Raw genomic sequence first — 27,785 nt, forward strand, 5'->3', positions numbered from 1 at the left:
TTAGATAAACAAAAATAAGTACTTATCGTAATATTATCCAAAGTCTGCTAAAGTACTAACGTTATTTTGCCCTCTAAGTCAGTCAAAGTTGATATTATTACAGCAATAAATAAATGGCTTATTTTAATCGTAAACAATTGAGATAAAAATTGTTGTTATTATAAAACAATAAAATGCTTAGATTTATCCGACTTCTTATAATCCAGTAGCTTATTGCCGCGACTTCGTCCGCGTGGACTACACAAGTTTTAAACCCCTATTTCACCCCCTTAGGGGTTTCAAAAATCCTTTCTTAGCGGATGCCTGCGCTATCTGCATGCCTAATTTCAGCCCGATCCGTCCGCTGTATTCAATTTGAATGGCTTACTTATTGCGCCTCACTTTTACTGACCTAATGTGATGTAAGAGACTTATGTCATGTCTATTGTCTTTTCATTTATTTCATTTATTATTTATGCATTCCAATATTGATTATATAAATTATTAAACAATTATTTTTATAATTAAAATATTGAAACCCCGTTGGGGCACAGCAGTCCTACTTTATTTTATTTTTATTTTGGTAAAAATACAGTAAGGCGTAGATGCATAGAACCCAAATAAATATATTTATATTGAATTTTATGCTGTGAAAATTTTTAACGATTTTATTTTATCTCTATAGACTTTTATCGACATAATTGTCGCATGGAAAGGTACATCACTAGTGGACCGGGCGAGTTATGAAACGTCATTTGTAAAGGTTCTGCTTTCCTTTGACTGCGATGTCGCTGTATTCAATCTGAATGGCTTACTTATGGCGCCTCACTTTTACTGACCTAATGTGATGTAACTTGGGGATTACGACACACTTTAGTGCTTATATTTTTTACTTGAAGCGAAGCAACGGCTCTACTGATTTTGATAAATGATAGGTCATTAGCAGAGTGAACTAGAGTGAGGGAACTCTCGGTTTGATCCTGAATCGACGATATGTCAAATGTTAGGCTATGATGACGTGAAATCTTGAATCGTGAAAACTTATCTGTATATATAAAATTCAAAGTCCTGTCTGACTGACTGACTTATATATCAACGAACGCGCTGGTCCTAGAGACATGAAATTTTGAGAGTGTGTTCTTTGTAAAAAATTAGGTAAAGTAAGTAAAGTAAAATATGCTTTATTGTACACCAAAACAAAAACAATAGACATATAACAAATACAGCATGTACAATAGGCGGCCTTATCGCTCAAATAGCGATCTCTTCCAGGCAACCTTAGGGTAGAGGATATTATAAAAATTAAAGAAAGCGGAAGGGGTGTACTAATGAAATAAAGTAAATACACATAATATACGTATGTATATATATATATATAAATGAAAATACAACAGTAAATAAGAGAGGAATAGACGACAGATAAGTGGAATAAAAGTAAAAATAAATAAACACATCAAATGGAGGATAAATAAAATAGTTTCAATTTTGTTTTAAAAATAGATAGTGATTGAGACTGTTTGATATCCAAGGGGAGAGAATCCACTAAGAAAGGATTTTTCGAAATTCTACCCCTAAGTGGGTTAAATAAAATAGGTGATGAAAGTTTGTATGAAAGTCTGTCATTTTTCAAGTTACTTGCATGAAAATCGGTATTTGGGTTGTCGGTCACAAATGAAGAAATACTTGTTCCAGGATTTTTGAAAATTCAACCACCACCTCGATTTCCTAAATTCCACCCGAGCGAAGCCGGGGCGGGTCAGCTAGTTGAATATAAAATGATTAAACGAAAGTGTTCTTGAGACATAAATCAAAACCTTGTTATAACTTATAGCTGACACAGTACAGGTACATCAGTTCGTAAAAGTGTTTGTTAAAAAGTAAATAAAAATGCATAATCCATCATCTACGGACACTGGACAGCCAGTAACAACTTTTCATGTTTGCAAAAGTAAAATATCCTGTTTCTCCATTATTCGCCAAAAAAACTACTAATTTCTGAATTTTATTATTAAGTAGCTTTTTTCCCCAACTTGAATAAGATTTTTCAAAAATCAAAAATCACGTTGGAAGTTCTTAAAACCATTTTATTAGTGAGGGGGCATCCATAAATTACGAGAGATGTTTAAGGGGGGGAGGGGTCGAGTCAAATCTCATCTAATCTTACGTTGGAGAGAGGGGGGGGTCTCGGCAAATATCACGCAATTTTTTTTTCTGATTGAAACAAAAAAAATTATACTATTTTGGTCCATTTAATCCAGATTGTTCATCTTAAGATTTAATCTTACTACGTACTACGATTAAGATCATTCACTAATTCGTTCGAAAGAAAATAATTTCATTCAAGTAAGAAACCCACATCTTGAAAAATCTTACGCGAGATTGGGGGATGGGGGAGGGGGTTGAATAAAATCTCACGACATCTCGCCAGGGGTGGGAGGGAGGGACAGAAAATTCAAAAAAACACCTCACGTAATTTATGGATGCCCCCTGAGGGATGTGAAATGGTGATAATAAAATTAATACCCGGCTGAGTTTGTTTTGGGCTTCGTCTCAGACCTGCCCCCCAATTGTGTAAGAATAACCATTTCATGGGTATCGCAATCGTCAAGAATTCTGCCCTTTGATTGGCTGTGAAAAAATGTAAACAGCGAATCAACCAATCAAAGGGCAGAATTTCTTGACGATTGCGATATGGAACCCTCGTAGCTTTAGTATGACGTTTATCAGTTATCACCAAACACCAATTGCCTGCCAATCCGCACTTGGCCAGCGTGACGGACTACGGCCAAACCTTTCTGATTCTTCACACCACCACAGCCACACATGACAGTTTGTTCCGGCGCTTCTTTTGCTTGAAGCGCGTTGGTCTTATGCTCAGGTGGACGAAGCGCCGGAATAACCAGCTCTTAGTTTTAAGATATTGTGCTGTGTGGCACAGTTTGCTAAATAAACGTCTTTTCTTTCTTTCTTTAATAATAATAATAATCTTTATTTGGGACTATAGCGCACAGTGTACAGTTATACAAAACACAACACCAAACAAACGTACTGAAAAAAAAACAAAAAAACACAACAAAGAACAAAACATGAAGACAAAAAGATCACAAATATTAACTTATAAGTACGGCTTTCCATGCATCTCAACCGAAAAAACCACCGCCATTACTTAGCTCCGATAGATGGTGCACGACTGTACGTGTATAGTATATATCTTTTTTTCTTTCTTTCTTCAGCCGGCGATGAGTTGATGATGATGATGATTATTACTATTACTAATCACCAATAACGTAAATTAGAGCGTCATTATCAGGGCGCGATGTCCAACGCTTATCGCAATGTTACTAGGCACTAGCACATTACGACGCACATACAGCAGCTGTTATTATTTTATCGTAATTATAATTACTGTGCTCTTATCGTCATCAGCCGGGTTGGAAATGTGTATACCTATAACATGAATGGAAGGTTCCAGAATAATATCAACTAGTCTTCGATATAAATAACAAGATATTATGGTCAAGCGAACAAAATTTTTCACAGTTTAGAAACCAAATAAATCAGCGCCACCTCTTAGATACTAATGAACGACCCGTTTGAAATTCAGACGTCACTGAGGTTGCATCGATGCTATAGCACCAATGAGTCGGTGCCATTGCTTATTCTATAACCCTGTCCATACGAAGTAATATATAAGTCTATGCAACTAGTCCACTCTGAATTGTTCGAAACTACTTAACTTACCTATAGCTCGCGACAGACCGACATGGCTATTGGGGAGGTAGGATTAGGTAGAATTTTCTATACAGGATTTTTGGTAAAAAATGGCTTCAGCTTGCTTAACTAAGCCCTCGTCCAAGGAGACGCGGGGCCAGCGACAGGTCGAGATGGCAATCGCCCTGCACACCCGCATAGCCCCCGCGCTAAACCCGCTATCGCCAAGCTTAGGCAGTTTCTTAGCATAAAAAGCGGCCAGCGTCCGTTCGGTACCCTCATTCCGCACATTGTCTTGATTACGTGACCTTTGAGTCCACCAATCACAACAAAGCTTTCTCCCCTGTCCCCCGCCAACGACCTCCCTGGTGCAATGGTAAGCGCTGTGGTCTTATTAGTGGGAGGTCCCGGGTTCGATTCCCGGTGGGGGTTTGGAATTTTATAATTTCTACCTATAGTCGGCTAAACTATTATAGATGAGGGGTATAGGCTGGCATGGTATGGGCATATAATGCGGAGGGAAGAAAGCCATGTCACTAGAAGAATGTTAAGTATGCATGTGGAAGGAAAAAAGAGGAGAGGACGACCAAAGAAAAGATGGATGGATTGCGTGAAAGAGGATATGCGTGAAAAAGAAGTGGATAATACGTTGACGAATGACAGGAATGAGTGGAAGAAGAAGACATGTTGTGCCGACCCCACGTAGCGTGGGATAAGGTAAGGAAGAAGAAGAAGAAGAAGAAGTCGGCTAAACGGCTTTGACCGTGGCTAGTTACAACCCTACCGGCAAAGCCGTGCCGCCAAGAGATTTAGCGTCCCGATACGATGATTCATAGAAACCAAAGGGGTATGGGTTTAATTCAAACTGCGATACCCCTTCCAGTTTAGCCCGCTTCCATCTTAGACTGCGTCACTTACCACCAGGTGAGATTGCAATCAAGGGCTAACCTGTATCTGAATTTAAAAAAAAACTCGATGCATTGAAGGCCCAGAAGGCTCTATTAGCTCAGTCTCCACAACCGGCCCGCCATGCCACTGCAATTACAGCGAGTTACAGTAACGGTATCCTAAAGGATAATTACATACTTGCCTCTTATTATTTAGCTTCAGCTGCCGACAATTACTATAATAACAATTATTTTATTAAGGTTAAAAGCTCTACAGCACACTCGTACTAAGGATTTGGCAATAGTCCACCACGCTGGCCAGTGCGGATTGGCAGACTTCACACACCTTTGAGAACATTATGGAGAACTCTCAGGTATGCAGTTTCCTCAGTGATAGTCAGCAAGTGATATTTAATTACTTAAAACGCACATAACTCCGAAAATCTTTGAAAAGAGCAACCGCCGAGTTTCTTGCTGAATTTCCGAAATAGTGGTACATGCATCTGGCGATTCAAAAATAGTTGTACAGGTTTAATTAAAAAATATATATATTTATTTATTTATAGTAAGAAGTGTGTGCCCTGGATCGAACCCCCGATCTCCTGAATAAGAGGTGGACGTTTTAACCACTAGACTGTCGGATCACGGCTTATACACAAAGAATTTCGCATATTTTATAATATTAGTAGGAAGTTGCATTCCTCCATAATAAGTTAAAATTACAAATTCTAAACATTTCCTTCAAAATAAGGTTAACATTACAAAGTCTAAAAAAAAACCGGCCAAGTGCGAGTCAGACGCGCGCTCTGAGCGTTCCGTACTACAATCGTATTTTATTGTCATTTTGCACGATAAATCAAAAACTATTATGCCTAAAAATAAATAAAAATCTGTTTTTGAATGTACAGGTGAAGCCCTTTCACATGATACCCCACTAGGTATAGTAATCTTACTTCGAAAGTTGAAAATAGCAATATTTGTCCATGGACACATTTTAATTTTTTTCTTGTGATGCAACCACAAAGTCACTTTTTTAAATGTTCCCCTCATGTCTGCTATGAGATCTACCTTCCTGCCAAATTTCATGATTCTAGGTCAACGAGAAGTCATCATCATCATCATGATCAACCCATCGCCGGCTCACTACAGAGCACGGGTCTCCTCTCAGAGTGAGAAGGGTTTGGCCATAGTCTACCACGCTGGCCATGTGCGGGTTGGTAGACGGGAACGGTATCAACGGGAAGTACCCTATAGGTTTCTTGACAGACAGACAACAAAGTGATCCTATAAGGGTTCCGTTTTTCCTTTTGAGGTACGGAACCCTAAAAATACCTATAGAAGCTTTTCAAATAGACGCCAATGATTCAACCTTGGACGTTAACTGGTTTACTTAAAACAAACTTATTTGTTATTCTATCAAAACTTAAAGAAACATATCTTTATATTATGTTTGCCTCAACTCCACTGTCCACAGAAATAAGGTCATGTTATTACAGAGCGTCATCGTCTACGTGCTGGCAAAAAAATATTATTAATCATAGATACAATAGCTGTACAAATGTACACTCATATTAGGGTTGCCACACAAGAGGGGATTATTTAATAATTTTAAACTTATTTCGTGGTGTACCAACATATATATATATTGTATATTAAATAAACTTGCCGGGCATTGCAAGTTTATAGCCTCTAGGCTAAGTAAAGTTAGCAATTCATTTGTTGGAAATTCTATACGTTTTTATAATAAGCTTCCAGAAGACATATTGGAGATGTATCTCATATTGGACAAGTTCAAAGTTTTCATAAAACGTAAACTTATTGAAAAATCCTATTACAATGTAAAAGATTATTTGAATAAGAAGAAAGCGATTTTGTAAAGTGGTGATAAAAAAAAGAATACCCGCCTGAGTTTGTTGTGGGCTCTTCTCAGACCTGGGCGCGTTTGGAACCCTCGTAGCTTTAGTTTTAAGTGCGTATTAATTATCACCACTATATCATATCTAAGTCTATCGGTTGTTCGTACGATGTGCCCCATTGCCGCTCGCATGGAGACAATATTCTATCCACGATTCGCAAAATCGACAGACCATCGAACAACTTGATTGATTTGTCTTTATATTGATTGAATCTATTCACTTTTGGTTTTTTATAGTTTTTAGGGTTCCGTGCCTCAAAAAGAAAAAGGAACCTATATAGGATCATTTCGTTGCCTGTCTGTCGTGTCTGTCAATTCGGGGGATTCAAAACCTATGGGGTACATCCCGTTAAACTAACATCGTGAGCAATGTCTTATAGCACAAGTACTTAAAGGAAAAATCCGAAAACCGTGAATTTTTGGTTACAGCACAAAAAATGAAAGAATGAATAATTAGTTTACTAAATCACATCAAGATGGCGTCCGTCATTAACTTACAATCAGTACCCTTATTATAAATGCGAAAGTGTGTTTGTTTGTTGGTTTGTCCTTCAAGCACGTCGCAACGGATTGACGTGATTTTTTGCATGGGTATAGTTAGAGACCTGGAGAGTGACATAGGCTGCTTTTATCCCGGAAAATCCTGGGATAAAAGCAGCTCCCAGGATTTTTTAAAACCTAAATCCACGCGCATGAAGTCGCGGGCATCGGCTAGTTTATTATATCATATTGGGGTCAAAAGGTCCTGGTCCAAAGGTGAACCCTGTCCCCGTAACAGAAAATCTAGTGTTGAGAAAGCTCCCAGTGCAAAAATCAAATAGCTTGAACTGCAGAGTTTAGTGGTACTAGCAAAAAGTGGTGGCGAATAAATGCAGAAAAAGGTGACAACCTTAATTTAGACATTCACACGCAGAGCCTACACCCCACCCCAATATAATTATGTACCTGATTATTAATACACACGATTTTAACCCTTAGTTATACATTTAATTCAGTCTAAATTACCATGAAGCATTTTTACGATCATCTCGAAAGTGATTTGCTCGAATGTGGTCTGATTCACAATGAGAAACTCGATTCAGTTAGTACGTGTCCGACAGTCGCGAGGGACGTGCGTTAATCGATAAAACTATTCGTCGACTCGATTAAAAATCGATTAAGATTATCTAGATAATCACTGTGTGTTAATAGTCTCGTGTTTATGTGTTAGTGCTGTGTGTTTTTGAGGATTTAGTGTGTTTTTGGTAAGTTTTATTTAGAGATTTGTGCGTTTTTAGTGTTGTTAAATACTAGGTAGCTAGGATTGGCAGTGGAAGGTCGTCAGTTCATATCCAATGCCTTCTGGAAACTTTTCTTTGTTTATAGATTAATTTTATGCGTTTTCGTGCTATATTTAATTAAAATATTTATAAAAAATATTTTTAATGTAGGTTTTTAATAATTAATAATACAACGCGAAGGTTATATTCTACACAAATAATAATTGACGTGACTTCATCACTATACCTATTTTTATTAATGTAAGTTACCTCACAATTGGTTCAGATTATTTTACGGTCCTTGCACACTAAATAAACTGTAGCAACTTTACAATAAGAGATAAGTAAAATATTGGCAACAAAGAATAAATGAATTCACAGATTTATTCATTTATTCCTCTTCCTCTACTTAAAATAAAAAACCGGCCAAGTGCGAGTCAGGCTCGCGCAATGAGGGTTCCGTACTACAGTCGTATTTTTTCGACATTTTGCACGATAATTCAAAAACTATGATGCACAAAAATAAATAAAAATCTGTTTTAGAATGTACAGGTGAAGACCTTTCATATGATACCCCACTTGATATACTTATCTTACTTCGAAAGTTGAAAATACTAATTATTAGTTCATGACCACCATTTAATTTTTTTTGTGTGATCTAACCCTAAATTCGCGGTTTTCAATTTTTCCCCAAATGTCAGCTATAAGATCTACCTACCTGCCAAATTTCGTGATTCTAGGTCAACGGGAAGTACCCCGTAGGTTTCTTGACAGACAGACAGACAGACAACAAAGTGATCCTATAAGGGTTTCCGTTTTTTCTTTTGAGGTACGGAACCCTAAAAATCATCAAATTATTTATTTACTAGCTTATGCTCGCGACTTCGTCCGTGTGGATTACACAAACAATCCCCTATTTCACCCTCTTAGGGGTTGAATTTTCAAAAATCCTTTCTTAGTGGATGCCTACGTCACTATAGCTATCTGCATGCCAAATTTCAGGCCGGCCCGTCCAGCAGTTTAAGCTATGCGTTGATAGATCAGTCAATCAGTCAGTCAGTCAGTCACCTTTTCCTTTTATATATTTAGATTCCTGTTTGACGTCTCTACAAGGATACGGAAATTCGATCCTAATCGATTCCTAATCGAGTATAATACCTGTATAATAATTTATTTATTATTCTGTATGACATTTGTATGACATTTAAGTAATTATTAGCTGCATGCACCCGACATGCAAATATAGCATGCTACTTTTTGCATTATACCTGTTAGGTGATTAGAATGATTTATGTAATTTTTAGGGTTCCGTACCCGAAGGATGCCAACGGGACCCTATTACTAAGCCTCTGCTGCCCGTCCGTCCATCCGTCTGTCTGTCAGTGGGCTGTATCTCGTGAAAAGTAATGGGTAGAAAGTTGAAATCACAGAATGTGTGTATCTATTGCCACTATAACAGCAAATAATAAAGATTTCAAAAATTAGCCATGAAAAATAAAGAAATGTTACTTCTTGTATGGAACCCCTCGTGTGCGAGTCCGACTCGCACTTGACCGGTTTTTACATATAAAATATCCTTTTTCCTTAATTCAAATGTAGACTTGACCTAAGTACTTTGGTTTCGAAAACCATTTCTTGCGACTTAATTATAATTTATACCCAAACAAGTCTAAATATATTTATAGAACTTTGAAATCACGTCAGTTACATTAAATGTGTTCATTGTAGTTTGCGTCATAATTTCATAACCTGACCATCAGCTGATTTTTAGGGTTCCGTTGCTCAAAAGGAAAAACGGAACCCTTATAGGATCACTTTTTGTCTGTCTGACGGAAACGGAAAAAACGGAACCCTTATAGATTAGTCGTGTCTGTCTGTCTGGATGTATGTCACAGCCACTTTTTTCCGAAACTATAAGGGCTATACTGTTGAAACTTGGTAAGTAGATGTATTCTGTGATACACAAAAATAGAAAAAAAAAAAAAAACTCAACTGAATAGTTTGCGCGAGAGACACTTCCAAGGTGGTAAAATGTGTGTCCCCCCCCCCCCCCCCCCCCCCCTGTAACTTCTAAAATAAGAGAATGATAAAACTAAAAAAAATATATGATGTACATTACCATGCAAACTTCCACCGAAAATTGGTTTGAATGAGATCTAGTAAATAGTTTTTGATTTATCGTGCAAAACGTCGATAAAATACGATTGTACTACGGAACCCTCAGTGTGCGAGTCTGATTCGCACTTAGCCGGTTTTTTTAAATAGAGATAGCGAGCAAACGAGCAGGCGGGTCACCTGATGTTAAGTGATTACCGCCGCCCATGAACATTTGCAGCACCAGAGGAACCGCCGATGCGTTGCCGGCTTTTTAGGAATTTGTTGGTTCGCCCCTTGAATACTTGCGGAGAAAAATCTGAAAACCGTGAATTTGTGTTTACATCACACAAAAAAAAATTAAATTGTGGTCATAAACTAATTAATAATTAGTATTTTCAATTTTCGAAGTAAAATAAAATTAATACGTCAGGCTCGTTGCGTGAGCCTGACTCGCACTTGGCTGGTTTTTTAACGTAATAAACCCGTTTAAGAGGAGTTTGTTCGTAGAGCGTACCATAATAACGTAGTTTAGCTCTCATTTTTAACCGACAGGGAAAAAGGAGGTGGTTCTCAATTCGGCCCGATGTTATTACACTTAATGTGTAAATCGAATACCAAAAATGTTCATAATCTCTATATATAAAAATGAATCGCTAAATGTGTTGCTGATCGCAAATCTCGAGGACATCTGAACCGATTTTGCTAATTTTTTTTACTTATATTCCTTGAAGTACGAGGATGGTTCTTACGGAGAGAAAATTTTTAAAAATTGTAAGGATAAAAAAAAAAGAATCGACTGCTAGGCGATACGAAGTTCGCCGGGTCAGCTAGAGTTATCAATAAGTAGGTATGTACAGTACGCAGCCGAAAGTAATGTACATCGGCCTTTAGAATGACATTTCGGCTTTGTAGAGCGTTGTCTCTGTCTCTCATGCCTATATGACGGTTTTGTCGGTCTCAACGACAGAGACAGTGCTCTACAAATTTGCTATCTCCTTCTAAAGGTCGATGTACATAACTTTCGGCCGCGTACTGTATATACTTAATGATAATTATAATACATATACATTTTTTGGTATTTGATTTTTATTTGTTATCATGATATCGCGGGTTAATGTTAATTAGGCGTCGAGGATAATAATTGATTGTGCAGATAACTTCTAGATAAAGAAAATAATAATTAGTACCTACACCATGACCATACCAATTTACAATAAGAAATATTAAGTAACTAGCTTATTCCCGCGACTTCAGCCGCGTGGACTGCACAAATTTCAAACCCCTATTTTACTTACTACCCTTAGGGGTTGTTTTTCAAAAATCCTTTCTAAGCGGATGTCTACGTCTTAATAGTTATCTGCATCATCACAAAGTACTGGACGGATCGGGCTGAAATTTGTAACGCAGATTAGAGCTATTATAACGTAGGTATCCGCTTAGAAAGGATTTTTGAAAATTAAATCCCTAAGGGGGTGAAATAGGGGTTTGAAATTTGTGTAGTCGCGAGCATAAGGTAGTACGACTATAAAGAAAGAAAGGTTTACCTGGTGAAGGGGTTAAAATGAAATGCAATTTGATAGCGATCTCTTTCCGTAAACACTAGTCTCTACCTAAACGAAAGGCGTACTTATGAAGGAGAAAGTCTTATCAAAACAAGTTTGTACAAAAAAATAACGCAAAAACCGACAACTTTCTCCCCACGGCCTGAGGATTAATTTTAGATGTTGATCAGAACTCAGAAGTGTTATATTATTTATGTTATATAATGATGACGGAGGTTATTATCGTATAATACCGAATGAATCATGAAAGTAGGCACAGTTCGCACTAAAGTTCATATCCGGTCGTTACATAGATTACGAGTAATACTGATTCTGAGCACAACTAAATTTTAGAGTATTCATGTCCTGTTCTTACTAATGTAATAAGAAAAGGACAGCTACAAAATTTGACAGTTTTCAATTTAATTTAGAACTGTCAAAACTCGTGACTTTAGCTGCCAGTCGCGAGAGTGAACACTAAAATTTAGAATCTTTAAATTTGAAATTCATGTTCCACAAATTTACGGTTTAAAGATTTTTCCCCTTACGTCTGCTATAAGACTATAGCTACCTGCCAAATTTCATGATTCTAGGTCAACGGAAAGTACCTACCCTCTAGGTTTCTTACTCTCTAGGTACAGACAGACGGACTAGAAAGTCATCCTATAAGGGTTTCTTTTTCCTTTTAAGGTACGGAACCCTAAAAATCGTTTTAGGCAATTCTAAATCTTTTTAGGTATATTTGCCTGTGATTATGAGATACTAGTGTACAATATCATAAACGCAGCAATGTTTTCGTAACATGCTAGCAAATGACTAGCAAAGCATGTCACAACTTTCCGGACCGGTCACTTCTCTACAACACACGCTAGTAACATGCTAGCAAATGACTAGCAAAGCATGTCACAACTTTCCGGACCGGTCACTTCTCTACAACACACGCTAGTAACATGCTAGCAAATGACTAGCAAAGCATGTCACAACTTTCCGGACCGGTCACTTCTCTACAACACACGCTAGTAACATGCTAGCAAATGACTAGCAAAGCATGTCACAACTTTCCGGACCGGTCACTTCTCTACAACACACGCTAGTAACATGCTAGCAAATGACTAGCAAAGCATGTCACAACTTTCCGGACCGGTCACTTCTCTACAACACACGCTAGTAACATGCTAGCAAATGACTAGCAAAGCATGTCACAACTTTCCGGACCGGTCACTTCTCTACAACACACGCTAGTAACATGCTAGCAAATGACTAGCAAAGCATGTCACAACTTTCCGGACCGGTCACTTCTCTACAACACACGCTAGTAACATGCTAGCAAATGACTAGCAAAGCATGTCACAACTTTCCGGACCGGTCACTTCTCTACAACACACGCTAGTAACATGCTAGCAAATGACTAGCAAAGCATGTCACAACTTTCCGGACCGGTCACTTCTCTACAACACACGCTAGTAACATGCTAGCAAATGACTAGCAAAGCATGTCACAACTTTCCGGACCGGTCACTTCTCTACAACACACGCTAGTAACATGCTAGCAAATGACTAGCAAAGCATGTCACAACTTTCCGGACCGGTCACTTCTCTACAACACACGCTAGTAACATGCTAGCAAATGACTAGCAAAGCATGTCACAACTTTCCGGACCGGTCACTTCTCTACAACACACGCTAGTAACATGCTAGCAAATGACTAGCAAAGCATGTCACAACTTTCCGGACCGGTCACTTCTCTACAACACACGCTAGTAACATGCTAGCAAATGACTAGCAAAGCATGTCACAACTTTCCGGACCGGTCACTTCTCTACAACACACGCTAGTAACATGCTAGCAAATGACTAGCAAAGCATGTCACAACTTTCCGGACCGGTCACTTCTCTACAACACACGCTAGTAACATGCTAGCAAATGACTAGCAAAGCTTGTCACAACTTTCCGGACCGGTCACTTCTCTACAACACACGCTAGTAACATGCTAGCAAATGACTAGCAAAGCATGTCACAACTTTCCGGACCGGTCACTTCTCTACAACACACGCTAGTAACATGCTAGCAAATGACTAGCAAAGCATGTCACAACTTTCCGGACCGGTCACTTCTCTACAACACACGCTAGTAACATGCTAGCAAATGACTAGCAAAGCATGTCACAACTTTCCGGACCGGTCACTTCTCTACAACACACGCTAGTAACATGCTAGCAAATGACTAGCAAAGCATGTCACAACTTTCCGGACCGGTCACTTCTCTACAACACACGCTAGTAACATGCTAGCAAATGACTAGCAAAGCATGTCACAACTTTCCGGACCGGTCACTTCTCTACAACACACGCTAGTAACATGCTAGCAAATGACTAGCAAAGCATGTCACAACTTTCCGGACCGGTCACTTCTCTACAACACACGCTAGTAACATGCTAGCAAATGACTAGCAAAGCATGTCACAACTTTCCGGACCGGTCACTTCTCTACAACACACGCTAGTAACATGCTAGCAAATGACTAGCAAAGCATGTCACAACTTTCCGGACCGGTCACTGCTCTACAACACACGCTAGTAACATGCTAGCAAATGACTAGCAAAGCATGTCACAACTTTCCGGACCGGTCACTTCTCTACAACACACGCTAGTAACATGCTAGCAAATGACTAGCAAAGCATGTCACAACTTTCCGGACCGGTCACTTCTCTACAACACACGCTAGTAACATGCTAGCAAATGACTAGCAAAGCATGTCACAACTTTCCGGACCGGTCACTTCTCTACAACACACGCTAGTAACATGCTAGCAAATGACTAGCAAAGCATGTCACAACTTTCCGGACCGGTCACTTCTCTACAACACACGCTAGTAACATGCTAGCAAATGACTAGCAAAGCATGTCACAACTTTCCGGACCGGTCACTTCTCTACAACACACGCTAGTAACATGCTAGCAAATGACTAGCAAAGCATGTCACAACTTTCCGGACCGGTCACTTCTCTACAACACACGCTAGTAACATGCTAGCAAATGACTAGCAAAGCATGTCACAACTTTCCGGACCGGTCACTTCTCTACAACACACGCTAGTAACATGCTAGCAAATGACTAGCAAAGCATGTCACAACTTTCCGGACCGGTCACTTCTCTACAACACACGCTAGTAACATGCTAGCAAATGACTAGCAAAGCATGTCACAACTTTCCGGACCGGTCACTTCTCTACAACACACGCTAGTAACATGCTAGCAAATGACTAGCAAAGCTTGTCACAACTTTCCGGACCGGTCACTTCTCTACAACACACGCTAGTAACATGCTAGCAAATGACTAGCAAAGCATGTCACAACTTTCCGGACCGGTCACTTCTCTACAACACACGCTAGTAACATGCTAGCAAATGACTAGCAAAGCATGTCACAACTTTCCGGACCGGTCACTTCTCTACAACACACGCTAGTAACATGCTAGCAAATGACTAGCAAAGCATGTCACAACTTTCCGGACCGGTCACTTCTCTACAACACACGCTAGTAACATGCTAGCAAATGACTAGCAAAGCATGTCACAACTTTCCGGACCGGTCACTTCTCTACAACACACGCTAGTAACATGCTAGCAAATGACTAGCAAAGCATGTCACAACTTTCCGGACCGGTCACTTCTCTACAACACACGCTAGTAACATGCTAGCAAATGACTAGCAAAGCATGTCACAACTTTCCGGACCGGTCACTTCTCTACAACACACGCTAGTAACATGCTAGCAAATGACTAGCAAAGCATGTCACAACTTTCCGGACCGGTCACTTCTCTACAACACACGCTAGTAACATGCTAGCAAATGACTAGCAAAGCATGTCACAACTTTCCGGACCGGTCACTTCTCTACAACACACGCTAGTAACATGCTAGCAAATGACTAGCATATCCTTCCATATAGATATTGTTACTAACACGCTGGTACACCTAATTGTCAGCTTAATACCACAGAGTAGGACTTAATACTGTGGATCTAAGTCTGAAATAAAATATTACTTATTTACCTATTTGAATTATTGTTATCGAAAAGATTCGTCTCTACTCCACGCCGTCTGTGTGCGTCGAACCTTATTAGTAAAAGCTGTAGATACCTGTAGTTGGTAATCAAAAACCGCAAGTGAAAGGTGAAAAAAAATGACACAAATACAACACACAATAACACAGTAAGTGGGTATACAGTTTAGTATAAAGACAGTAAGTATAAAGACGATAAAAAGTTTCTCTTGCTTGTAGCCCACTTTTTACAAGATGGCCGGAAACGGCCAATCTCGACGAGTCATTGCGATATGGCAGATTGGAAAAATATTTTAAGTATTTAATTTTACTGCAAATGTTCATGGGAGGCGGTAATCACTTAACATCAGGTGACCCGCCTCCGCTTTTGCTCGCCATTTTTATAAAATAAATAAACTATAGTTTGTACTTATTTATTTATGAAACATTTAATTATTATTTACTAGCTGATGCCCGCGACTTCGTACGCGTGGATTTAGGTTTTTAAAAATCCTGTGGGAACTCTTAAATTTTCCGGGATAAAAAGTAGCCTATGTCCTTCCCTGGGTTGCAAATACCTCTGCACCAAATTTCATCAAAATCGGTTGAACGGTTGAGCCGTGAAAAGCTAGCAGACAGACAGACAGACAGACACACTTTCGCATTTATAATATTAGTATGGATATGGATAGTCTAGCACAAACCAATAGTCAAGAAAAAGTTAAAGTTATTTGTCGATATGTGGATTGACTGACTAACTGCTATCAACGCACAGCTCAAACTACTGGACGGATCAGGCTGCAAGTTGGCATGCAGATAGCTATTATGACGTAGGCATCCGCTAAGAAAGAATTTTTGAAAATTCAACCCCTAAGGGGGTGAAATAGGGGTTTAAAATTTGTGTAGTCCACGCGGACGACGTCGCGAGCATAAGTTACTTGGTCGATATTGGTCCTTCAGGGCGGATCGGTTTGATTGATTATTAATGATTAGATATTAGGCCTATAGTAATTCGGTGTTAAATTACATATACTCATAATTTAAACTATGATACATTACGATTACACACATACCACATTACTATTGAGACAAAATTATAATTTATTTCTTATAAATATTTGAACTTAATAGGTTATTTGTAATAATTTATATTTGCCTCTATAATTTGCAAAAAACGGTGTTGCAGGAACAGCTGTTCTACTGTATAACTTCTATCAAATTAAGTTATTAAGCCTTAACTTGATTTAAATATGTAATAAGTAATTTGTAGGTACATGATATATTTACAAGGTTTCGACTTTGGAGTCCAATAACTAGTGGTAATCTAAAATTTATGCGCATAAAGCACACTGAGAGAAAAACTTTATAATTAACTAGATGATGCCTGCGACTTCGTCCGCGTGGATTTCGGTTTTTGAAAATCCCGTGGGAACTCTTTGATTTTCCGGGATAAAAAGTAGCCTATGTCCTTCTCCGGGATGCAAGCTATCTCTGTACCAAATTTTATCAAAATCGGTTGAACGGATGAATCGTGAAAAGCTAGCAGACAGACAGACACACTTTCGCATTTATAATATTAGTATGGATTTGGCAATTCGGCAACACGCTCAAGTTTTCAATCCGTTTAAATATATGAAAGGAAAAGATGACTGATTGACTGACTGACTGACGGATCGACGTGATTTTTTGCATGGGTATAGTCAAAGACCTGGAGAGTGACATAACCTTGGGTTCTAGGGTCTGAGTGCACACTATTATCTCAGAAGATAATAAGTGTACCTGTAAAGCATAATATTAAAATTAAAACTCTGTACCTATTTAATGCGTATTTAATACCCTTGTGTATAATGGATTATTATTATTTGCATTTTTTTAAATAAAAATAGCGAGCAAACGAGCAGGAGACCCACCTGATGCTAAGTGATTACCGCCGCCCATGAATATTTGCAGTACCAGAAGAACCACTAATGCGTTGCCGGCCTTTCAGGAATTTGTTGGTCCGCCCCTTGAGTAACCCCATGTTGTAATCTAATGGGAACACCGCTGATGGGAGTTGATTCCACAATTTGCACGTGCATGAAAAAAAGGATCTAGCACAACAAATTATCATAAAAACAATAAAAGTATTTTTAATGGAAAATTTTCGAGGAAAATCACCTTTGTTTATTGGTTTTGAAATTGTTTTCCTTTCAGAGTCGGCGTTATCATTTATCAGGCGTAAAACTACCAGTACCTGTACCTATATAGTACGCGACAGTTCGAGATGGCAATCATGGTATGAGGCGGGCGGACGCCCCGCACACCTGCACGTCACCGGCGTTATCCCGCACCGGGTTAGCGCGCGGGCTGTGCGGGGCGTCCCTACCCCGATTGCCACCTCGACCTGTCGCGTACCCATTGTAGGAAAATACGTTTTTTGTTGACTATTTCACTATCGTCTCAGTTAAACCACTGAATATATAATAGTACTACGTAGTTAAACCAAGTGATATTTATTTCGTTATTAAAACGCACATACTAACTCTGAAAAGTTAGAGGTGCGTGCTCGGGTTTGAGCCCCGGTCCTCCGGACTATAGGTATAGGAGGCCAAGCGACGTCTTTAACCACGAGGACATTACCACTACAAAAGTATTTTGTTTATGAAAAGAGACCATGGCATCATCATGGCATCATGGTGTGTGGCACGATTTAGGAAATAAACGTTTTTCCTTCTTCTTTCTTTCTTTTATTATCATCATCATAATTATCAACCGACACACACTTGCGCCATTGGATTCAGCCAGTGGCTCTGCGACTCGCCTGATGTCGTCCGTCCACCTAGTGGGAGGCCTGCCAACGCTGCGGCTTTCGGTGTGAGGTCACTTTGGGACCCTAAAGTCTTTGTTCGTACGATGTGCCCCAGTGCCGCTCGCATGGAGACAATATTCTATCCACGATTCGCAAAATCGACAGGCCATCGAAAAACTTGATTGATTTGTCTTTATATTGATTGAATCTATTCAATTTTGGTTTTTTATAGTTTTTAGGGTTCCGTACCTCAAAAAGAAAAAAGGAACCTATATAGGATCAATCTGTCAATTCGGGGGATTCAAAACCTATGGGGTACATCCCGTTAAACTAACAATGAGCAATGTCTTATTAGCACAATTATTACTTAAAGGAAAAATCCGAAAACCGTGAATTTGTGGTTACATCACAAAAAATGAAAGATCACGTCATAATAATTAGTTTACTAAATCACATCAAGATGGCGTCCGTCATCAACTTACAGTCAGTACCCTTATTATAAATGCGAAAGTGTGTTTGTTTGTTGGTTTGTTGTTTTGTTGATTTGTTGGTTTGTCCTTCAATCACGTCGCAACGGTGCAACGGATTGACGTGATTTTTTTGCATGGGTATAGATAAAGACCTGGAGAGTGACATAGGCTACTTTTTATCCCGGAAAATCAAAGAGTTTTTCACGGGATATTTAAAAAACCTAATTCCACGCGGATGAAGTCGCGGGCATCAGCTAGTTTTTTATAATTATGGTTTGAGATTTCTTGTACGAGCGTTGCGGAACTCTTCGTGTGCAAGTCCGACTCGCACTTGACCGGTTTTTTTTGAGTATTTGTGTATGATCGTCACGTAAGCTTTTCGCGCATCGTTAATAATTCAAAACCGCCTTTGTCTTTTAATTCTTGGCGCGTATGCCAAAATCATATGTACTTGTAGATAATGTCATTGTCGGTCAATCCTTATTAGGATTTATGTACATACAAAGAAAGAAACCTGTCTACTTTATTCCTATTAAGTAGGTAAGTTTTTATTTCCATCTGCTATGGGCTAGCATCATCATCATCAACCGATAGACGTCCACTGCTGGACATAGGTCTTTTGTAAGGACTTTCACACGCCACGTTCTTGCGCCGCCTGTATCCAGCGGCTCCCCGCGACTCGTCTGATGTCGTCCATCCACCTAGTGGGGAGGAGTCTCTTCCAACGCTGCGCCTTCGGGTGCGAGGTCGCCATTCCAGCACCTTAAGACCCCAATGTCTATCCGTTTTCCGATCGATGTGCCCTGCCCAGTGCCCGTGGCGGGCCACGCGCAGTGTAGGGTTCCGTAGTCACAATCCTCGAATAACAGATATATAACTCCTTAACCTGTGAACTTTACATAGCCCTGATAGTTTTCCTTTAAAATTGATTATATATACTACTGCTGTGAATTTTTTCACGTTCCTATATACTACCATTTGGCTGATAGAGGGGGGGGGGGGGGGGGGCGACGACACTGGAATCTAATAAAAATTAGCACTTTAAAACATCATATTTTACAAACGAATCTAGAAATCGAAAATGATGTTTCCACACCCACAGTATTTTTAAAAGACCTATTCAACGATACCCCACACTATGGGGTAGAAGAGAAAACAAAATTCATCCTCACTTTACATGTAGGGGTTCCTTGGTTACTACGGAACCCTAAAATCTGCCATACCCCTACCAGGTTAACCCGCTTCCATTTTAGACTGCATCATCACTTACCAGCTGAGATTGCAGGCAAGGGCTAACTTGTATTTGAATTTTAAAAAACCTTTAGATAGTGTGTTCTCGGTGCTACATCTTCTGTTGCTAAGATCAGAAATATATCTACTGATAGTAGGAAGGTTATGTATGGTTCTAAAGGCAGTAACATGCATACCGAGGGACCGATTTAAATAAATGTATTAACCACTTACGTCAATCGATGTAACAGCTCAAAGTTATTGGTTAATTATACAGTTTTTTGCACGCGGACGAGGATCGATTGTTAACTAGGACATGTGCGCTAAGACTTAACTTTTTGCCAAAGATAATACACGGGTGCTGTCTAAGTTAAAATTAACGAAAAAATATTTTTTCTTTTCAATATTTTTTACGAGAGACAAAAACGTTCAGAAGTTTTAAAAGGCTTACGTACTGCCGTCTGAAAAAAAGTAGTTTTTTAGTTTTCGCCAAAAAATGAGAGAATTTTCAAAAACGAATGTTTCTAAAAAATAGTGCGTAATGCCAGAATACTTAACCTTTGGTGGGACCAAAGTTTTAGGTATGATCCTCGACGTAGCAAACTTTTTGGAAACTTTTTCTAAATTTCCATGTTTTTTGGTGATAACATTTAAATATTTTTTGCATCTAAACGATTTATAGATACTTATACACGAATAGGATAGCAGCGTAGTTGTCACAGTTTTTAGTTGGGGTCCCAGGATGCTAGATTGGTGACCTCGTACCGGAAGGCATAGGCCATAGTATGCCACGCTAGCCGAGTGCAGATTGGCAAACCTCACAATCCTTTGAGAATATTCTCAGGCATGCATCTTGCCAGCCTTACGATGTTTAAACACACCGTTAAAGCAAGTGATATTTAATTGCTTATAAAACTATTCTAATCTAGTCTAGAGGTGCTTGTATGAAAAGATAGGGGAGCTTGCCCAGGATCGAACCCCCGACCTCCCGAATACGAGGTGGACGTCTTAACCACTAGGCCATCAAGGCCCTACTTCTCATACCTACTTTAGTAGGTACATAACCGCAGCTCGGTTGTCAATCTAAGGTAAGGTCAAGGCAAGCGCTCGCGTGCGTATCGACACGAGGCGTTTGACAAGGAGTCAGCCTGGGGCCGTAATTATTCCTATTATACCACGTTGATCGTTATACTGTACAGGATGTTTATTGTTTGTGTTACATCATCATTATCATTATCATGATCAACCCATCGCCGGCTCACTACAGAGCACGGGTCTCTTCTCAGAGTGAGAAGGGTTTGGCCATAGTCTACCACGCTGGCCATGTGCGGATTGGTAGACTTCACACACCTTTGAGAACATTATGGAGAACTCTCAGGCGTGCAGGTTTCCTCACGATGTTTTCCTTCAACGTTAAAGCACGTGATAATTAATTATTTAAAACGCACATAACTCCGAAAAGTTGGAGGTGCGTGCCCGGGATCGAACCCCCGACCTCCGATTAGAAGGCGGACGTCCTAACGTTGTGTTACATGCATTTAAATAAATAATTAAAAATATTTTTAGTAGGTACAAAGTAACAGAATTTTAGCTAGACAACAAACAGAAATCACGAACGAGAAAGAACAGTCAAAAGTGCTTTAAGAGGTTGGTCAAAATAAGATTACCTCGAATAAGAGTAGATAGATTTATTTGCACTATTGTAAGTAGGTACATCTGTCAATCCACACTTGGCCAGCGAGGTAGACTATGGCTTAACCATTCTCATTCTGAAAGGATACCTGTGCTCAGTAGTGGGCCGGTGATGATTTGATCATGATGTTAATGCAGTAGGTATATAGTAGGTACGATATTACATAATTATTATATTTAATATAAGACGTGCAATTTACAATCGGTCATTAAAGGCTGCAAAAAAATAGTGCTAAATATTTAAGGCATTTAAAATGATGCATTAATGCATTTAAATATTTATATTATGTGGAATTATAAATAATAATAAACAATGTGAATAATTTATTAAGCGCAAAAAAGAAAAACTTAGTGATATTATTAAAATTATACAATACTGCGTTTAATATTGAATTATAAATTAAAAAAAACCGGCCAAGTGCGAGTCAGGCTCGCGCAACGAGGGTTCCGTACTACAGGTATTATGTAATACGAATAAATTATAATAAAATATGACAATAAAATTAATCCTTAAAGTATTTACTGTAAATGATGATTGTTACCACCATTGTATTCTTTAGGTTATCTATTAGGATTGCTTATATATTAATCATTAGCGTGACTAGAAGCAGATAAATAGGTATATAATATTATATCTATATATATTTATGTTTTATAGTGAACAAATTATTGAAATAACTATTTAGTTAAAAGAAATAGAATAAAATATCAGTTGTAGAGGTCACAGTTAAGTGCTGGGTTACAATAAAACGGATATGACATGTCATTTACGATGTCTTATAAATCATGACACTGCATGTAAGATAATATCTGAAACTATGATTTTAGAGCGACTTAAAAGGCTAAATATTTTCAATAAAGAAACTGTCTACTTTTGCTTAATAGGCCTTGGACCTATTTTATTCAGTATAGCTGATCCCCGCGGCTTCGCCCGCGTAGATTTAGGTTTTTAAAGATCCCGTATAGCCTATGTCACTCAGGAATAATGTAGCTTTCTACTGGTGAAAGAATTTTTAAAATCGGTTCAGTAGTTCTAAAGATTACCCCCTACAAACAAACTTAACGACATTACCTCTTTATATAATACAAACAAACAAACAAAGTTTTCCTCTTTATAATATTAGTGTAGACAACGGGCCGTGCAGCAGAAATCGTAATATTTTAATTTCGCCATAACTTCAAAACCAAACGTCCAATTTTAATCATTCAAAGACCAAATATTATCTCCATAAACTGTTCTTAGTGATGAAATCATTTATTTTGATAAGGATTAATAGCATGAGTAAAATAAACGCGTTTAAATGTAGTCCAAAAAAATTCAAGATTTTTAAATAAAAAATGGTTGCTGTGCCTCACTCGACATAGATGGGTATAGTATGTCGCGGACTTTTTTGTAGATATTTATAAGATCTACAATTAATTAGAACATTTTATGGTTCTATCTTTTATAGTTTAGGCAGCGTACGCAAAATAAGTAACTTTTCTGGTTGATTTTTTACACCTTGTGTCCGAAAAACCCAAATATCTTACGGAACCCTATTTTTTTCCAAAATAAAATATAGCCTATGTTACTCGTGGATAATGTCTTTCGAATGGTGAAAGAATTTTTAAAATCGGTCCAGTAGTTTTTGAGCCTATTCAGTACAAACAAACAAACAAACAAACAAACAAACAAACAAACAAACAAAGTTTTCCTCTTCATAATATTATATATAGTGTAGACAACGGGCCGTGCAGCAGAAATCGTAATATTTTAATTTCGCCATAACTTCAAAACCAAACGTCCAATTTTAATCATTCAAAGACCAAATATTATCTCCATAAACTGTTCTTAGTGATGAAATCATTTATTTTGATAAGGATTAATAGCATGAGTAAAATAAACGCGTTTAAATGTAGTCCAAAAAAAAATCAAGATTTTTAAATAAAAAAATGGTTGCTGTGCCTCACTCGACATAGATGGGTATAGTGTGTCGCGGACTTTTTTGTAGATATTTATAAGATCTACAATTAATTAGAACATTTTATGGTTCTATCTTTTATAGTTTAGGCAGCGTACGCAAAATAAGTAACTTTTCTGGTTGATTTTTTACACCTTGTGTCCGAAAAACCCAAATATCTTACGGAACCCTATTTTTTTCCAAAATAAAATATAGCCTATGTTACTCGTGGATAATGTAGCTTTCGAATGGTGAAAGAATTTTTAAAATCGGTCCAGTAGTTTTTGAGCCTATTCAGTACAAACAAACAAACAAACAAACAAACAAACAAACAAACAAACAAAGTTTTCCTCTTTATAATATTATATATAGTGTAGACAACGGGCCGTGCAGCAGAAATCGTAATATTTTAATTTCGCCATAACTTCAAAACCAAACGTCCAATTTTAATCATTCAAAGACCAAATATTATCTCCATAAACTGTTCTTAGTGATGAAATCATTTATTTTGATAAGGATTAATAGCATGAGTAAAATAAACGCGTTAAAATGTAGTCCAAAAAAAAATCAAGATTTTTAAATAAAAAAATGGTTGCTGTGCCTCACTCGACATAGATGGGTATAGTGTGTCGCGGACTTTTTTGTAGATATTTATAAGATCTACAATTAATTAGAACATTTTATGGTTCTATCTTTTATAGTTTAGGCAGCGTACGCAAAATAAGTAACTTTTCTGGTTGATTTTTTACACCTTGTGTCCGAAAAAACCCAAATATCTTACGGAACCCTATTTTTTTCCAAAATAAAATATAGCCTATGTTACTCGTGGATAATGTAGCTTTCGAATGGTGAAAGAATTTTTAAAATCGGTCCAGTAGTTTTTGAGCCTATTCAGTACAAACAAACAAACAAACAAACAAACAAACAAACAAAGTTTTCCTCTTTATAATATTAGTGTAGATGTACTGCTAGTCTGTTTCTTATTAACTCTGGTTAACATTAAACATTTTATAATTTTTTTACAAAATTATTATTACAAGTAAATAGGGTTCTTTAATCTTTACCATTCATTTGCACAATTAAATAAATCATTTTGTATGATTTCAGTTGTAATGTTTTTACAGTATTTTTTCACGTGTATTTAAATACTGACTGATTTTCGACATTCTGTGAATAAAAATAAGTAGGTACTAAAAGTGTACATACAGCCTTCAGATACCTTATTTTTTATTTCTACCATTAGAATTTTTTGTCTTCTTCTTATATAGAGGATTTACTTTGTTATGTAAATCCTCTACATAAAATTGGATGAGTTTACTTTGTTATGTAAAGAGGATTGTGACTTTTTTGATCACTTTTGTTAACAAAAAAAAAGTAATAAGTACAAGTTTTTGTACAATACCCAATAGTAATGAACAAAAAATATTGATGGATTTTATTTAAAAAAAAGGTTTTAGCATTAGCATATGAAAAGGTGTGTCATTAGTCATTACATATTGCATTAGGTCCATTAGTACTTAGTAGAGATTAAAATAAAAAACCGGCCAAGTGGGAGTCAGGCTCGTGCAACGAGGTTTCCGTACTACAGTCATATTTTTTCGACATTTTGCACGATAATTCAAAAACTGTGATGCATAAAAATAAATAAAAATCTGTTTTAGAATGTACAGGTGAAGACCTTTTTATATGATACCCCACTTGATATAGTTATCTCACTTCGAAAGTTGAAAATACTAATTATTAGTTCATGACCATAATTAAATTTTTTTTGTCTGATTGACGGTTTTCAGATTTTTCCCCAAATGTCAGCTATAAGATCTACCTACCTGCCCATGATTCTAGTTCAACGGGAAGTACCCTGCAGGTTTCTTGACAGACAGACAGACAGACAGACAACAAAGTGATCCTATAAGGGTTCCGTTTTTCCTTTTGAGGTACGGAACCCTAAAAAGAGGAACGTGTAACTCCAAGGTAACGTTGACAATTAAATTAACCATCAAAGAACTAGGAATTACTTAATAGTTTAACAAAGAGATTAGATAATATAATTGCGTCAGTAATAAATAATAATAAATCTAAAGTTTCCTTTGTTCCGAAGTTTCCTTTGTTCCTAATTGGTGTTTTTATTGATAAGAACAAAGTTCAAAGTGGTAGACTTAAGGTGACGCAGGACGCTCGACCGAAATTGGCCGCGCACGTGGGTAACGTGTTTGCTTTTCACTTGACATTGTATGAGAAAGTTGAGAGGCACGATGATTATCACTGAAATCAAGCGCGCAAAAAAGGTTTAGGAAAAGTATTTTTGAGAAAAAACTACTGAATTTATGTTTGCAAAGTAAAGTTATTTCAACTAATGAATAAATAAACTACGTCTAATGATAAATTGTTTTAGAATTTTCATATCCCTAATTTTATTTATTTACGCCCAAAGTTGTCATAAATTTAGTGTTAAAATAGGAATCTTTTGAGGCCCGTAACTTTTAAATCAATATTTTTTCAATGTTTTAGATATCATTGAACCTAGATAATGACGAGATAAATCAATGTAATTCTTAGTTTTGTGCGTACAATATCGAATATTGTTGTATTTTCCCTCCTACGTTTGTATGGAGAAAGCACCGAACTGAGTCCCCTTAATGGTATCGGATGAACCTGTTATTTAATTGGATGCTACAAGAAAGCGGGTAAAACTAAAATAGAAAGTGTTTTTACCTATTGTACATATCATTTGTAGGAAACCTGTACGGCGCCTGAGAGTTCTCCACCATGTTCTCAAAGGCGTGTGAAGTCTGCCAATCTGTACTTGGCCGGCGTGGTGGACTATGGCCAAACACTTCTCATACTGAGATGAGACCCGTGTTTAGTAGTTGAATCGGCGATGGGTTGATCATGAAGATCCACAAGTTTAGACGTTTTGTCTGGGAGTCGCCCACGACCGCCGCCTACCCCCTTGAGAAGGACTTTCGGGCATTAGACACGGGGAGTCTATCGAAAGAAACCAGTCCTCGAGTCGGGAGGCGCACCTTCGTGTTCCTGGTGCGCCTCAGCCGGTGTGTAGGGACTTTATTAGTCCCCTGAGGTGGGTCCTCAGCGGGCGCCGCTGGGCTGGGTTGCGCGGACGTGTTTGGCCCCTAGCCCAGCCACCAGGCGATGCGTGGGACATCGTGGGGTTTTATTCGGTAAAAGTCCAACATAACCTTCGTGTCTCCCCGGATGCGGTGGTATCCATGAGGATTTCCCCACGGAAAAAAGGCGTTTTATGTGGACGAAATAAACGTTCTTGGATTTAAATTTTAACTATATTTGGTTATACAATAAATGATTTGCAGCTAGTCACTGTCGAGTCATTAGTTATACCTGTTACAGCTGGGCGTTTGGACAAATTAGAATTAACGAGCAAAGGAGTTTTTGTCTGTTAATTATCATCCGGTATTTTCATCCTTTTGCAGCTGTTTAATTAATATGATTTTTGTTCGGACATATCTCAAAAGATCTTAACATATAAATAAAAATAAAATAAAAAATAAATCATCTGTAAGTTTTTTGTCGAACCGAGGTACTTTACCTTTATTTTTCGGAAAAAAAAAACTATAAGTACTGCCCAAAATAGTATTATTATAAGAACAATACGCATACCCAGAGAGTTTTGATAAATAACGAGTTTTACATTCTGTGGGCATCAATCTATCAATCAATTAGCCTGTTTGCGTCCACTGCTGGACATAGGCCTTCCCAAGAGCGCGCCACCACACACGATCGTCTGCCTTCCTCATTTACCCACTTCCCGCTACCTTTTTAAGGTCATCAGTCCATCGGGTTGGAGGTCGTCCCACACTGCGCTTGCCGATACGCGGTCTCTACTCCAGAACACGTCTGCCCCAGCGACCATCGGTTCTGCGGCAGATGTGGCCTGCCCACTGCCAGTTCAGCCGGTTTATTTGTTGAGCTATGTCAGTCACTCTGGTTCTCCTTTCTCCTCGTTCCGGATTTTGTCCCTCAGAGAGACACCCAACGTAGCCCGCTCCATAGCACGCTGAGCGACTTTGAACTTGTGGACAAGGCCAACTGTCAGTGTCCACGTCTCAGCGCCATACGTCATCACAGGTAGGACACACTCATGAAAGACTTTCGTCTTTAGGCTTTGGGGTATCGACGAATTCTGTGGGCATATTGTTGTTGTTAAATATTAATGAAAATGTAGAAGAATTAAGCAATATGCACCGGTGACATAAAGAAGTT

At 38.2% G+C, this 27,785-nt stretch overlaps 1 protein-coding gene across 2 annotated transcripts in view; it reads left to right on the top strand.

Moving 5' to 3' along the window:
- Positions 1-27,785, top strand: part of Abcd1 (ATP binding cassette subfamily D) — a 75,355-nt gene that overhangs the window by 21,145 nt on the left and 26,425 nt on the right. Inside the window, exon 1 of one of the 2 annotated variants that reach the window (XM_034980935.2) lies at positions 7,564-7,736. The exons of the other annotated variant lie outside the window; for it this stretch is intronic. The gene's annotated coding sequence lies outside the window, so the exon portion shown is untranslated. Of the gene's footprint in view, positions 1-7,563; positions 7,737-27,785 lie in introns of those variants that run through there. 2 annotated transcript variants of the gene reach the window in all.

The sequence above is a fragment of the Maniola hyperantus genome, chromosome 23, assembly GCF_902806685.2.
Source record: "Maniola hyperantus chromosome 23, iAphHyp1.2, whole genome shotgun sequence".
In the NCBI taxonomy this organism is placed as follows: domain Eukaryota; kingdom Metazoa; phylum Arthropoda; class Insecta; order Lepidoptera; family Nymphalidae; genus Maniola; species Maniola hyperantus.